Source organism: Pseudophryne corroboree, chromosome 5 (assembly GCF_028390025.1).
Source record: "Pseudophryne corroboree isolate aPseCor3 chromosome 5, aPseCor3.hap2, whole genome shotgun sequence".
NCBI lineage: Eukaryota > Metazoa > Chordata > Amphibia > Anura > Myobatrachidae > Pseudophryne > Pseudophryne corroboree.
In genome coordinates this window covers 425,808,727-425,822,238 of record NC_086448.1, presented here as the reverse complement: position 1 = coordinate 425,822,238, position 13,512 = coordinate 425,808,727, and the positions used below count along the sequence as shown (strand labels likewise).

At 47.5% G+C, this 13,512-nt stretch overlaps 1 protein-coding gene and 1 long non-coding RNA gene across 3 annotated transcripts in view; one reads left to right on the top strand and one right to left on the bottom strand.

The window, feature by feature from the left end:
- Positions 1-13,512, bottom strand: part of ADAMTS16 (ADAM metallopeptidase with thrombospondin type 1 motif 16) — a 922,431-nt gene that overhangs the window by 255,648 nt on the left and 653,271 nt on the right. The window lies entirely within an intron of this gene.
- Positions 2,859-5,600, top strand: LOC134927828 (uncharacterized). Its single transcript, XR_010177743.1, has 3 exons — positions 2,859-2,975; positions 3,301-3,435; positions 5,345-5,600. It is a non-coding gene; the product is annotated as an uncharacterized LOC134927828 (long non-coding RNA).

The following is a 13,512-nucleotide window of genomic DNA, read 5'->3' as shown; positions in this document are numbered from 1 at the left end:
TTCCTCTAGAAGCAAGGAAGGAAGACCCTCGTCCTCTTTTGTATTTATTGGGCCGAAAGGACTGCATCTGATAGTGGTGTGTTTTCTTTTGTTGTGCAGGAACATAAGGAAAAAAAGGATGACTTACCCACGGTAGCCGTAGATACCAGGTCAGCGAGGCCGTCACCAAACAAGACACCACCTTTATACGGCAGAGACTCCATAGCCTTCTTAGAGTCAGCATCAGCATTTCATTGATGAATCCACAATGCTCTCCTAGCTGAGACTGCCATAGCATTGGCCCTTGAACCCAAAAGGCCAATGTCCCTCGCAGCTTCCTTAAGGTAGGCTGCAGCATCCCTGATATGACCCAGTGTCAAAAGAATGCTATCCCTATCCAGGGTGTCTAAACTTTTCAATAGCGCTACTCACTCACGCCGAAGCAACTGCAGGTCTGAGTAGCGTACCCGTAGTGACATAAATGGATTTCAATGTATTTTCCTGCTTACAATCCGCAGGCTACTTTAGGGCTGCCGTGTCAGGAGACGGAAGCGCCACCTTTTTGGACAGTCGTGATAGAGCTTTGTCCACAGTGGGGGTTGACTCCCACTTTTCCCCATCCCCAGAGGGGAACGTATATGCCACCGGAATTCTCTTGGGAATCTGAAACTTCTTGTCAGGATATTCCCAAACCTTTTCAAAAAGAGCGTTCAGTTCATGAGAGGGAGGGAACGTTACCTCAGGTTTCTTTCTTTTAAACATACAGACCCGTGTATCAGGAACAGCAGGGTCCTCCGTGATATGTAACACGTCTTTTATCGCCACAATCATGTACTGAATGCTTTTAGCCAGTTTTGGATTTAATCTGACATCACTATAGTCGACACTGGAGTCCGAGTCCGTGTCGGTATCTGTATCTGCTATCTGGATAAAATAACGCTTTTGTGACCCCGAGGGGGTCTGAACTTGTGACTACACATCCTCCACGGATTTCTTCCATGCCTGGGTCTGAGACTCAGACTTATGCATTCTCTTATTTAATAGAGCCACATTCGCATTCAAAGCACTCAAAACATTTACCCAATCAGGCGTCGGCGGTGCCGACAGGGTCACTCCCACAGTCGTTTCTTTCCCTAATCCAGTCTCCTCCTGGGAAGAGCACTCAGCCTCAGACATGCCGACACACGTGTACCGACACCACAAACACACTGGGCATATAGGGGAAAGACCCACAGTAAAGCCTGTCAGAGAAACACAGAGGGAGTGTGCCAGCTCACAACCCAGCGCCTATCCCGGTTCTGAAACTTTTTATATATTGCCTCAGACCTGTTAGCGCTTTTATATCATCAATCCAGCACCAAATTGACTGTGCCCCCCCTTGTTTCGCACCCTGTTACTTGATACAGTAGGGTTGAGGAAGGACTAGCGTCTCTGCAGCTCTGTGAAGAGAAAATGGCGCTGATGAGAGCTGTGAGGGCTAAGCCATGCCCCCTTAATGGCACGCTTCAGCCCCGCTATTTTTTTAAATTATTTATACTGGCGGGGGTCCAGATTTAGTGCCTAGGCACATAAATACCTGCCGCTGTGTGTGTGGGAGCATGGCGCGCAGCGCGCCCGCTGTGCGTTACCTCAAAGCCGTCACTGAAGTCTTCTGATCTTCTTCTACTCACCCTTCTTCTGACTTCTGGCTCTGTAATGGGGGTGACGGCGGGCTCCGGGAACGAGCATCTAGGCGTACCTAGCGTTCAGACCCACAGGAGCTAATGGTGTCCTGTAGCCTAAGAAGCAGGGCCTTGAAACTCACAGAAGTAGGTCTGCTTCTCTCACCTCAGTCCCACGCTGCAGGGAACCTGTTGCCAGCAGGTCTCACTGAAAATAATAAACCTAACAAAGTCTTTTGTCAGAGAAACTCAGGAGAGCTCCTCAGTGTGCATCCAGTCTCACTGGGCACAGATTCTAAACTGGAGTCTGGAGGAGAGGCATAGAGGGAGGAGCCAGTTTACACCCCTTAAAAGTCTTAAAGTGCCCATGTCTCCTGCGGATTCCGTCTATACCCCATGGTTCTTGAAGCGTCCCCAGCATCCTCTAGGACGTATGAGAAAACGCTAGCGAGCTTTATTTTCTTATAAAATATGAGCGGTGATCTAGTCTAGAAATTCCTGTAACAATGTTTTCCCTTTACCTATATATTGAGGCACTCTGTACAACATTGCCTTATACTTAATTTTCTACACTAGTCTCATTTTTTTTAAACTAGAAACTCATGTATATCCAGTTGTAATTGATGTAGAAAATGTATATGTAAGATAGCTGTAACTTTGTAGCTTTGCTGCTGGTTACTGTGACATCACACCTAGCCTGTGACATCACTACCCCATGACATCACAATGGTTCTTCCTGTAACATTCTATCTACAGCTGCTGACGTTTCCAGTTTCCATGCAGGAAGACAGGTAGAAGGAGGTGAGTCCTACATAGCAGGGTATGATGGAGGGGGTAAGGAAGACAGAGTGCAGTATAGTCAGCTGAAATTCAAGACAAGATAGATAGAACAGGGAATACAGGTACAAGGACACATAAATAGGAGAAGCACAGGAAGGAACAACATATTTAGGAATAAAAATGTAGCGTTACAGGAATAAAGAGGGCAGTATGGAGGATAAGCACACATACAGGGGATGCAGATAACCTGGGTCTCTATGAGGCAGGATCGTGGCTTTGGGATGAAAAAGTTAATCAAATAGATAAATGGGATATTGATAACTTTGAAAGTATCTTGTTTGGTTTAAGGAAAATTGGGAAACTGGTTGACTCATGCACATTTTATTGTACTTAAACTAGTACAATGCTTAATGATAGTCTATTGTGTTGTTTAGATCATCTGGCAAAGAGATTTGCAGAGTGTCGGGTGACCGGCAAAGAGATCTGCAAAGTGTCAGTTGAAGACGATGGGAGGGGTCACAAAGGTAGCAACGACTGGAGTATAACATGCAGGAGGTAAGTTACCATACTCTCTCTGCACATGTTACATCTGCCCCACCTGCAGTGCACATGGTTTTGTCCATTAGAGAACAAATTTGCTGCTGCGATCAGGTCTGAATTAGGCCCAGTGTATGATACTAACATGGTCCTAGCACTAGGGAAGATAAAACCTGGAGCAGATAACTTGGGTCTCTATGAGAAAGGATATTGGGTTTTGGATAAAAAGTCAATAATATAGATAAATTGCAAATGAATAAAAATGAAAGTACGTAACAAAATGTAGTAGTATAATTATACACATACTGTAGTATGTCTGACCAGGTAATTTTTGGTTATTTAGATCATCATTTGGCAAAGTTCTGGCAAAGAGATTTGCAGAGTGTCGGGTGACCGGCAAAGAGATCTGCAAAGTGTCAGTTGAAGATGACGGTAGGGATCGCAGAGGAATTAGTGACTGGAGAATAGCATGCAGGAGGTAAGTTACCATACTTGTGTAATTGTGTGTGTGGTGGGGGGTATTGAGAGCACAGTACAAAACATAGGGTCTATGGTGGGGGAGAGTGGACAACACAAAACATGCAGAAGGAGGCAACTTGGTATAGCACATACAGATGGTGTGGGGGCACAATACAAAAACATAGAAATTGTGGCGTACTCTATAGGACATACAGTATAGATGAAGGACATACACTTTTGGGGGTTGCGAGATGTAGTACATACTGTAATACAGAAAAACAGGAAGGGTGGGGGGGGAGCATGATACAGAACGGGTGTGGTATGGAAGGTAGATAGTAACTAGGTCGACCACTATTGGTTGACAGTAACTTGGTCGACAGGGTCTAGGTCGACATGTGTTTTTATGTTTTTTTGGTGTCGTTTTCTTCGTAGTGCGACCGAGAACCCCAATTAGTGCACCGTTGCATGGCTCGCTTCGGTTGCCATGCTTCGCTCGATAACCATTCAAATCATAGTCCACGTGGATCGTTAAGTATGAAAAGGTTCAAAAAAAGAAAAAAAAAACAGTGAAAAACTCATGTCGACCTTTTGACCTAGAACATGTCGACCTAGTTACTGTCGACCAATAGTGGTCGACCTAGTTACTGTCGACCTAGAGACCGGATCCCATACAGATCGGGGGAAGAACAATACAGATCAGGGGAGATAGTGAAATGGCTGACATTTACAGTATATCAATGAACTGGGGGCAGCTGTACAAAGCCTGGGAGAGTGATAAAGTGGAGAGAGATAAACTAACAACCAATCAGCTCCTAATTGTCATTTTTCAAACACAGCCTGTAACATGGCAGTTAAGAGCTGATTGGCTGGTACTTTACCTCTCTCCACTTTATCAGGGCTTAATACATCTCCCCTATAGAATAACCAAATGATGAAATGGTAAAGAATGGTATAAATTATGTGAATTGGAGCTGTAACAAGTGACTGTTTCCCTATCCTTACATATAATAAAGGTGACATAGTCCTTTCCCTAGAGTCCTTCTCCTTTCCGCTCAGGGGGCCTGATTCAGATGCTGACGCAGAGCTGCTGTTGCACCAAGTGGCTCTATGCTTTTTCACTGTGCATGCGTGTAAGCTGCACTGCGCACGAAATGAAATCAAGCTCACATAGAGGATCCCCTCGCAAAGTGATTGACAGGAAGTCAGCGTTTGAGGTGGTAACGGGGGTGGATAACTGTATACATGCGTGTCAGGTCCATTCAAATGCCGTTCCATGTGCGTACATAAATAACCCATTGCGACCTGTGTTGCTGCTGGAGAGCCCCCTGTGTCTAGCAGACTTGCTCAGCCTACGGCTGCTCAGACTCACGATGCAATTGTGAACGGCAAGACTGCAGCAGCGATCGCTTCAACAACCACAGCTGAATCAGGCCACAATTACACCATTATATTTTACTATTTTATCACATTTAACAACTAAGGGGTCAGTTTAATTAGGTGCGAGTTTGTCTTACAACAGCCGCACTTTCCGGTAGCCCCATAGGCTGAATCTGGCCACGAAGGGTGTGAGTTTGGATGCTGTTGAAACGTCGCAGCAATGGTAACTCGTACCTAATTGGATTGACCCCTAAATGTTAGCAATTTATAGCTTTTATTATTTACTGGTCAAATTTATTTTCTGAAGGTACCCACTAATTACTATAAGAGAGAACTTATCCCCCCAATGTGTGTATTGTATAAAAACAATGGGCCCTTTGGGATAACTGTCCTTATTTTAGGTATTTTCCATGTCCTCAGTAGTTAGAGTAACATATTTACATAGAGAGATTTTGCTCTCTACACAACCACACCACTGTTTGCAGTTTGTCTCTCTGCTTGTTCATCCACTAACAATGAATTTTCATCTCTTCCTCTTCGTCTACACGCAGTGGGTGATCCCCGAATAGATGCCTTGGGAGGAGAGCTGCGGACACATGCACAAATGTTGGGACATATGCATTACCTATTAGGAGATGCGGTAAAGATGCCGGCTGTCGGGTTTACAGCAGTCAGAATACCGACACTGGGATCCCGACACTCTTCAGAATCTCGACGTTGGAACTCCGAATGGGCAAGGATACCGATGCCCGTATTTCCACGATTATAGGTTTAGGGATGGGCAAGAGAGGTTAGGCATCAGGCACAGGGGGGTTGGTTAGGCTGCGGGGGAGGGAGGGTTATGTTTAGGCGTCAGGCGGGGAGGGCTAGGTTTAGGTGTCAGGCAGGGGGGTTAGGCTGCAGGTGGGTGGAGGTTAGGGTTAGGCTGCGGATAGGGTGGGTTAGGCACTCTTGGAGAAAGTTAGGCTGCGTGAGAGGGAGGGTTAGGTTTAGGAATCAGGCGGGAGGGTTAGGTTTAGGCGTCAGGCAGGGGGGTTAAGTTTAGGCTGCAGGTGGGGGAAGCTTAGGGTTAGGCACCCCCATGGGTGGTTTGGCTGTGGGAGAGGGAGGGTTAGGTTTAGGCGGTGGGGTTAAGTTTAGGGCATAGGTGGGGGGAGGTTAGGGTTAGGCTGCGGGTAGGATGGGTTAGTGTTAGGCACCCCTGGGGGTGGTTAGGCTGCGGGAGAGGGAGGGTTGGATTTAGGCATCAGGTGGGGGGTTAGGTTTAGGCTGTATGTGGGGGGAGGTTAGCGTTAGGGTGCGGGTAGGGTGGGTATGGGTTAGGCACCCCTGGAAGTGGTTAGGCTGCGAGGGAGGAGGGGTTAGGTTTAGGCAGCAGGGATGGAGGGTGGTGGTTAGGTTTAGGCAGCAGGGACAGAGGTTAGGATTAGGCACCTCCGTGGGAGGGTTAAGCACAAAGGAGGGAGGTTAAGGTTAGACTGCGGACAGGCAGGGTTAGGGGGGTGGGGAGAACAACCCTTACTCACCCCTGTCAGTCTTTTCTGTACTGGGACCCTGGCATCGATATGACAACCACCGGGATCCCATGCACTGGGATAGCATACTGACCCCTATTAGTACACCTCTTAATGCCCAGAGGGAAGGGCGATCCTGAGGCCATGGTTCCCCAGAGGTTTCCCCCCAAGGGGGTTTTCCTCTCCTGAGTGCTGAAGGATGACTCTCTGTGAGTCCAGAGGTGTAACTTTTATGGCATAATGAGTACCAATCTTATGCCCATCCCTGCAATGTATAAGAAGTAAAATAATTGCTAATGCGATCACTTTACTTCTGGGTTTAGACCCCGGCTGCGCTAGTTCACATGTGCAATCGTCAGACTGCGTGTGTGAGAGCAGACAGTAATGCAGAGGGATCCCAAGGATCCTTCTCCTGGGAGTTATTGCATAATGTAGCCCACAGGTTACAAAAGTCATTTAGAAATGGCATTAGCTGCCGGGCCACGCTCAGAAATGCTTTGCATTCTGGAGCTTGGTGAGTTTCACAGTTTACCATCTGCCGTAGAAAATTTTGGTGGCTGCTTTTGTGTTCAAAATAGGAGGAACGCAATAGATATCTCAGATATCCATTGCAGTCCCCAATACATACATTCAGGGGCTGGTTAATATTTGTGGGCAGCCCCCAAAACCGACTGTTTTTGGAGAGGTCTCGCAAATATTAATTTATTAAATATTCCACTTAATAAACTTTTTATATTTTAACATAAACTAAATTTTTTTTTATGTATTCATTGACTGAGTCTCCCGTCTTTACTGAATGCTAATTTCAAAGGGTCCGCAAATGATTACTGATATGACTGTTACTCTACTGTCCTGCTGGTGCTCCTGGCCTGCTGTATAGCAACCAGACATATATTTTATATACAGCACTCTTAGAGAGATGTATCAAGCCTTGGAGAGAGATAAAGTGCAGATGTCCAAACCACCCGATCATCTTCTGTCACTTATCTAGCACAGTACATGAAATGATACCTGTAGTTAGAAGCTTCATTTGATTTGGGCAAATACTCAACTTTATCTCTCTCCACGGCTTGATACATCTCCCGAAAAATATCATGTCTTCCTTTCACTTAATTAACATGTTAAATTAATTAGTTGTTTTGGAAACAGGGTAAGAAATTCACAGTATAAGATAATGTTATAAAGGCTCGTCAATACCTTCTGGTACATTTACATTGATTTATCATTCACATTTCTTCCATGCCAGACAGGGGCGGATTGGGAACGTAAAGTGGCCCTGGAAATATATGAAAAGTGGCCTCATGTAGGTTGGAGTAAGTCAGCTATAAGCGGAGCCCAACACAAATTGGGCTTAAGCAAATTGTTAGCATTACCCACAGTGGTAGTAAGCAAGGCTAATGCAGCATGGTAGGCAGTCATCACCAGCAGTAGGATCGTGTCACAGGAGGTGGAGATCACACCAGTAGGTGAGGCAGTGTACTGGTAGGCAGTCACAGCACCAGCAGTAGGATCGTGTCACAGGAGGTGGAGATCACACCAGTAGCTGAGGCAGTGTACTGGTAGGCAGCCACAGCACCAACTGGAGGATCGTGTCAAAGGAGGTGGAGATCACAACAGTAGGTGAGGCATTGCACTGGGAAGGCAGTCACATCACCTTCAGGAGAATCATGTCACAGGAGGTGGAGATCACACTAGTAGATAAGTCATTGTACTGGTAGTCACAGCACCAACAGGAGGATTGTGTCAAAGGAGGTGGAGATCACAGCAGTAGGTGAGGCATTGCACTGGTAGGCAGTCACAGCACCAGCAAGAGGATCATGTCACAGGAGGTGGAGATCACACCAGTAGATAAGTCATTGTACTGGAAGGCAGTCACAGCACCAATAGGAGGATCGTGTCAAAGGAGGTGGAGATCACACCAGTAGGTGGGGCATTGCACTGGTAGGCAGTCACAGCACCAACTGGAGGATCGTGTCACAGGAGGTGGCGATCACACCAGTAGGTGAGGCATTGCACTGGTAGGCAGTCACAGCACCAACTGGAGGACCGTGTCACAGGAGGTGGCGATCACAACAGTAGGTGAGGCATTACACTGGTAGGCAGTCACAGCACCAGCAGGAGGATCGTGTCACAGGAGGTGGCGATCACACCAGTAGGTGAGGCATTGTACTGGTAGGCAGTCACAGCACCAGCAGGAGGATCGTGTCACAGGAGGTGGCGATCACAACAGTAGGTGAGGCATTGTACTGGTAGACAGTCACAGTACCAACAGGAGGATCGTGTCACAGGAGGTGGAAATCACACCAGTAGGTGAGGCATTGCACTGGTAGGCAGTCACAGCACCAGCAGGAGGATCGTGTCACAGGAGGTGGCGATCACAACAGTAGGTGAGGCATTGTACTGGTAGGCAGTCACAGCACCAGCAGGAGGATCTTGTCACAGGAGGTGGAGATCACACCGGTAGGTGGGGCATTACACTGGTAGGCAGTCACAGCAGGAGAATTGTGTCACAGGAGGTGTAGATCATACCAGTAGTTGAGGCATGACATTGGTAGTCAGTCACAGCAGGAGGATTGTGTCAAAGGAGATGGAGATCACACCAGTAGTTGAGGCATGACATTGGTAGTCAGTCACAGCAGGAGGATTGTGTCAAAGGAGGTGGAGATCACACCAGTAGTTGATGCATGACACTGGTAGGCAGTCACAGCAGGAGGATCTTGTCACAGGAGGTGGAGATCACACCAGTAGGTGAGGCATTGCACTGATAAGCAGTCACGGTACCTATGGTAGCTACACCTATATATATATATATATATATAACACATGTAACTGTGACAGGGAAGGTGGCCTCTCTCAGCTCTGGGCCCCATAGTAGCTGCCAGGGGTGGATTGGGATTGAACACCAGCCCGAGAAATTTATGGAAGCAGCCCTAATGGGGGTGGTGTCTGCTGAGGGGGAGGGGCCTGTCAAGAGGGCGGGGTCACTCCTCAGAGGTCCTAATTCTGAGATAGACACAGTTGGGGCCTCCTCTGCTTTACGTTATGCCAATGTTTACCTGTGACAGTGGCCCTCATTCCGAGTTGATCGCTCGCTAGCTACTTTTAGCAGCCATGCAAATGCATTGTCGCCACCCACGGGGGAGTGTAATTTCGCTTTGCAAGTGTGCATGTGCAGCCGAGCGACACGAACATATTTTGTGCAAAGCAAGACCAGCCCTGTAGTTACTTTTCCTGTGCAATGATTCTAGCGACGGAGGTGCCGGAATTGACGTCAGATACCCACCCTGCAAACGCCTGCGTTTTCCCGAACACTCCCAGAAAACGGTCAGTTGCCACCCACAAACGCCCTCTTCCTGTCAATCTTCTTGCGATCGGCTGTGCGAATGGATTCGTCGCTTAAAGCATTGCACAACAACGATGCTCTTTGTACCCATACGACACGTGTGTATTGCGGCGCATGCGCAGTTTTGTCATTTGTTTACCTGATCGCAGTGCTGCGAAAATCGGCAGCGAGCGATCAACTCGGAATTACTCCCTTTATGCATATGCTGCTACAATACCCTTCCCTGATGCACATCTGTACGTCTGAATATACAATGACTGATATGCCCACTTTCAGTGTCTACTGACACTGCAGTCATACCTTTAATCTACTTCTGATTTTATTGATTTTTCATTCTAGAAACCCCTTTTTTTAACCTTATATGTTTCAAAGTACAGGGAGGAGGAGCACACACTACATACAGCACAGTACAGGGAGGAGCACACACTACATACAGCACAGTACAGGGAGGGAGCACACACTACATACAGCACAATACAGGGAGGGAGCACACACTACATACAGCACAGTACAGGGAGAGAGCACACACTACATACAGCACAGTACAGGGAGGAGGAGCACACACTACATACAGTACAGTACAGGGAGGAGCACACACTACATACAGCACAGTACAGGGAGGGAGCACACACTACATACAGTACAGTACAGGGAGGGAGCACACACTACATACAGCACAGTACAGGGAGGAGGAGCACACACAGAGCCGGCCCTAACCAATATGATGCCCTAGGCAAAATTGTGGCTGGTGCCCCCTAGCACTGCCGCTAGTTCTGCAGGAGATGCCTGGCATGAGTCAGCTGGCAGCTCTGTTAACGTTGGGCGCCTTTTGTTTATGAAAATGCATCTTATTTGCATTACTATGTGGCTAGGATGCACAAGCAGCTTCTGCTGATTAAAATGATATGCAGCATGCTTATATTCTGTGTGCGACTGCGGCTGAATCTGCATACGAAATGCTACATTACAGTGATTTCCAGGAATACACTGCAACGTAGCATTTCGTATGCAGATACAGCCGCAGTCACACACAGAATATAGGCATGCCGCATATCATTTTAATCAGCAGAAGCTGCTGGTGCCCCTAAGCATACCAAATGCCCTAGGCATTTGCCTAGTTTGCCTATGCCTAAGGCCGGCTCTGAGCACACACTACATACAGTACAGTACAGGGAGGAGGAGCACACACTACATACAGCACAGTACAGGGAGGGAGCACACACACCATACAGCACAGTACAGGGAGGAGGAGCACACACTACATACAGCACAGTACAGGGAGGGAGCACACACTACATACAGCACAGTACAGGGAAGGAACACACACTACATACAGCACAGTACAGGGAGGGAGCATACACATCATACAGCACAGTACAGGGAGGAGGAGCACACACTACATACAGCACAGTACAGTGAGGGAGCACACACTACATACAGCACAGTACAGGGAAGGAACACACACTACATACAGCACAGTACAGGGAGGGAGCACACACTACATACAGCACAGTACAGGGAGGGAGCACACACTACATACAGCACAGTACAGGGAGGGAGCACACACTACATACAGCACAGTACAGGGAAGGAACACACACTACATACAGCACAGTACAGGGAAGGAACACACACTACATACAGCACAGTACAGGGAGGGAGCACACACTACATACAGCACAGTACAGGGAGGGAGCACACACTACATACAGCACAGTACAGGGAGGGAGCACACACTACATACAGCACAGTACAGGGAAGGAACACACAATACATACAGCACAATACAGGGAGGGAGCACACACAACTAGTGAAACACAGACACAGGAGACCAGTGCAGCAGAATCTGTCCCAGTGGCCAATCCGCCCCTGATTACATACATAGCCACCATATTACATACATAGCCACCACATTATTACATGAATAGCACCACATTATACAAATAGCACTGCATTACACGTATAGCACCACATTACATGTATAGCACCGCATTACATGTATAGCACTACACGTATAGCACTGCATTACACAAATACCACCACATAACATGAATAGCACAGCATTACACAAATACCACCACATAACATGAATAGCACAGCATTACAGGTATAGCACCGCACTACACGTATAGCACCGCATTATATAACTAGCACCATATTACATACATAGCCACTGCATTACAAATGTAGCCACCGTATTACATACGTAGACACCGCATAAATAGGCCCATCATCATGGACAGACATTGGGCAGCTATAGGGCTGAAGGACGTTGCATTAGAGATTGTCCCAGGGCTGGCTGTGAGTGCAGCCTGGTCAGCTGGCATCCTGAGAACAAAGTACATCCTGCTCCTGTCCAGTCCCCAAACCATACACTGTGACCGGGGACGCCCTAACCCTTACACTAACATGATAATGCAAATAATGTAATTAAAAATAACCTCTCTGCCGGGTCCCCTTCAGTGCTCAGTCCCCGCTCTGGCCACTTCAGTGAGAGTGCGGGAGCTGGGGTGGCAGCGGGTGTAGTGAACCCAGCTCCGACCATCGCTTTGCTGCTGCTCCTGGCCCGGGCTCGTTGAAGAGACCTTTGCCCGGGGCCAGGGAGAGGATGCTGCTGGGCTGGTTAACTTTCTCAAAGTCCCCCATTGGTAGAATAGCATCACCACTTTTCACGGCTAGCGGCACCTGAAATTCCTTTCTAGCCTAACTTCCGGATTGCATTCCAATGAACCACAAGTACTGGAAGCAGTTTGAGCCAGCCCAGCCTGAGTGTGACTCGGCCTGGCTGAGAGGGATATAGGACCAGCCCATCGGAATCTGTCATGGTGTCCTGGTGGGCCAATCCGCCCTTGGTAGGAGCCTAGGAGAAGTGGTGTCTGTGTAGAAGCCTGGTGGTGGCAGTGAGCTACTGATGTAATGAGAGGAGTCAGTAACAGGTGCTTACCAACAGTGAGAAGTAATCTGACTAGATTGCTTAGAAATTAAGAACACATCGCTCAGTGTGCAGGGGTGCCGGCGACAGTGATGCGCGGCCCCGTGCGTCGCTGTCACCCATGCTAGATTGCGCACATCACGCTGTGCTGAGTGGGGGGAGAGATGTGTGCTAAGTGGTCTGTGCTACATCGCTCAGCACACATCTCTGGGGAAATCTCCCCATCTGTACTAGGCTTTAGCCCTTGCAGGATGTTCAAGAAAGAGTAACCTCTTCTATGTACAAGAAGGGTGTGGTTCATTAGGTCGACATACATTGGGTCGACATGGCCATTAGGTCGACATGCACAAGGTCGACATGAGTTTTTTTGTGATTTTAGTGTTGTTTTCTTCAAAAAGTGACGGGGAACCCCAATTAGTGCACAGTTACGCTCGCCATGCTTCGGGCAAGGTGTCTCGCTCTGCTATCGCTGTGCTCCGCACAGGTTACTGTTCCCAATTGTAGTCCACGTGGATCGTTAAGTATGAAAAAGGTCAAAAAAGTAAAAATTTTTTAAAAACTCATTTCGACCTTTTTGCATGTCGACATAATGCATGTTGACCTTCAGTGGTCGACCCAATGTATGTCGACCTAATGCTTGTCGACCTAACGACCACCATCCGTACAAGAAGTCTGTGACTGCCTGGCAGAGCAAGGACATACAATCACAACTCCTTTTCCATTACCAGACCACCATCTGACCACATGTACAGTAAGCACTACTTACCACGCTACTTCACCACTTTAATCTTTCCCTGTACTGAAACGAGCCACCTCCTACCTGCATAATCACTTCAATTAAATTTAAAAAAAATCTCATCTGTCTACAACAACTACCCTCGCCAATTTCTAAATTTGTTTTATAAAAAGCTGCTGACGTTGGGCAGAACC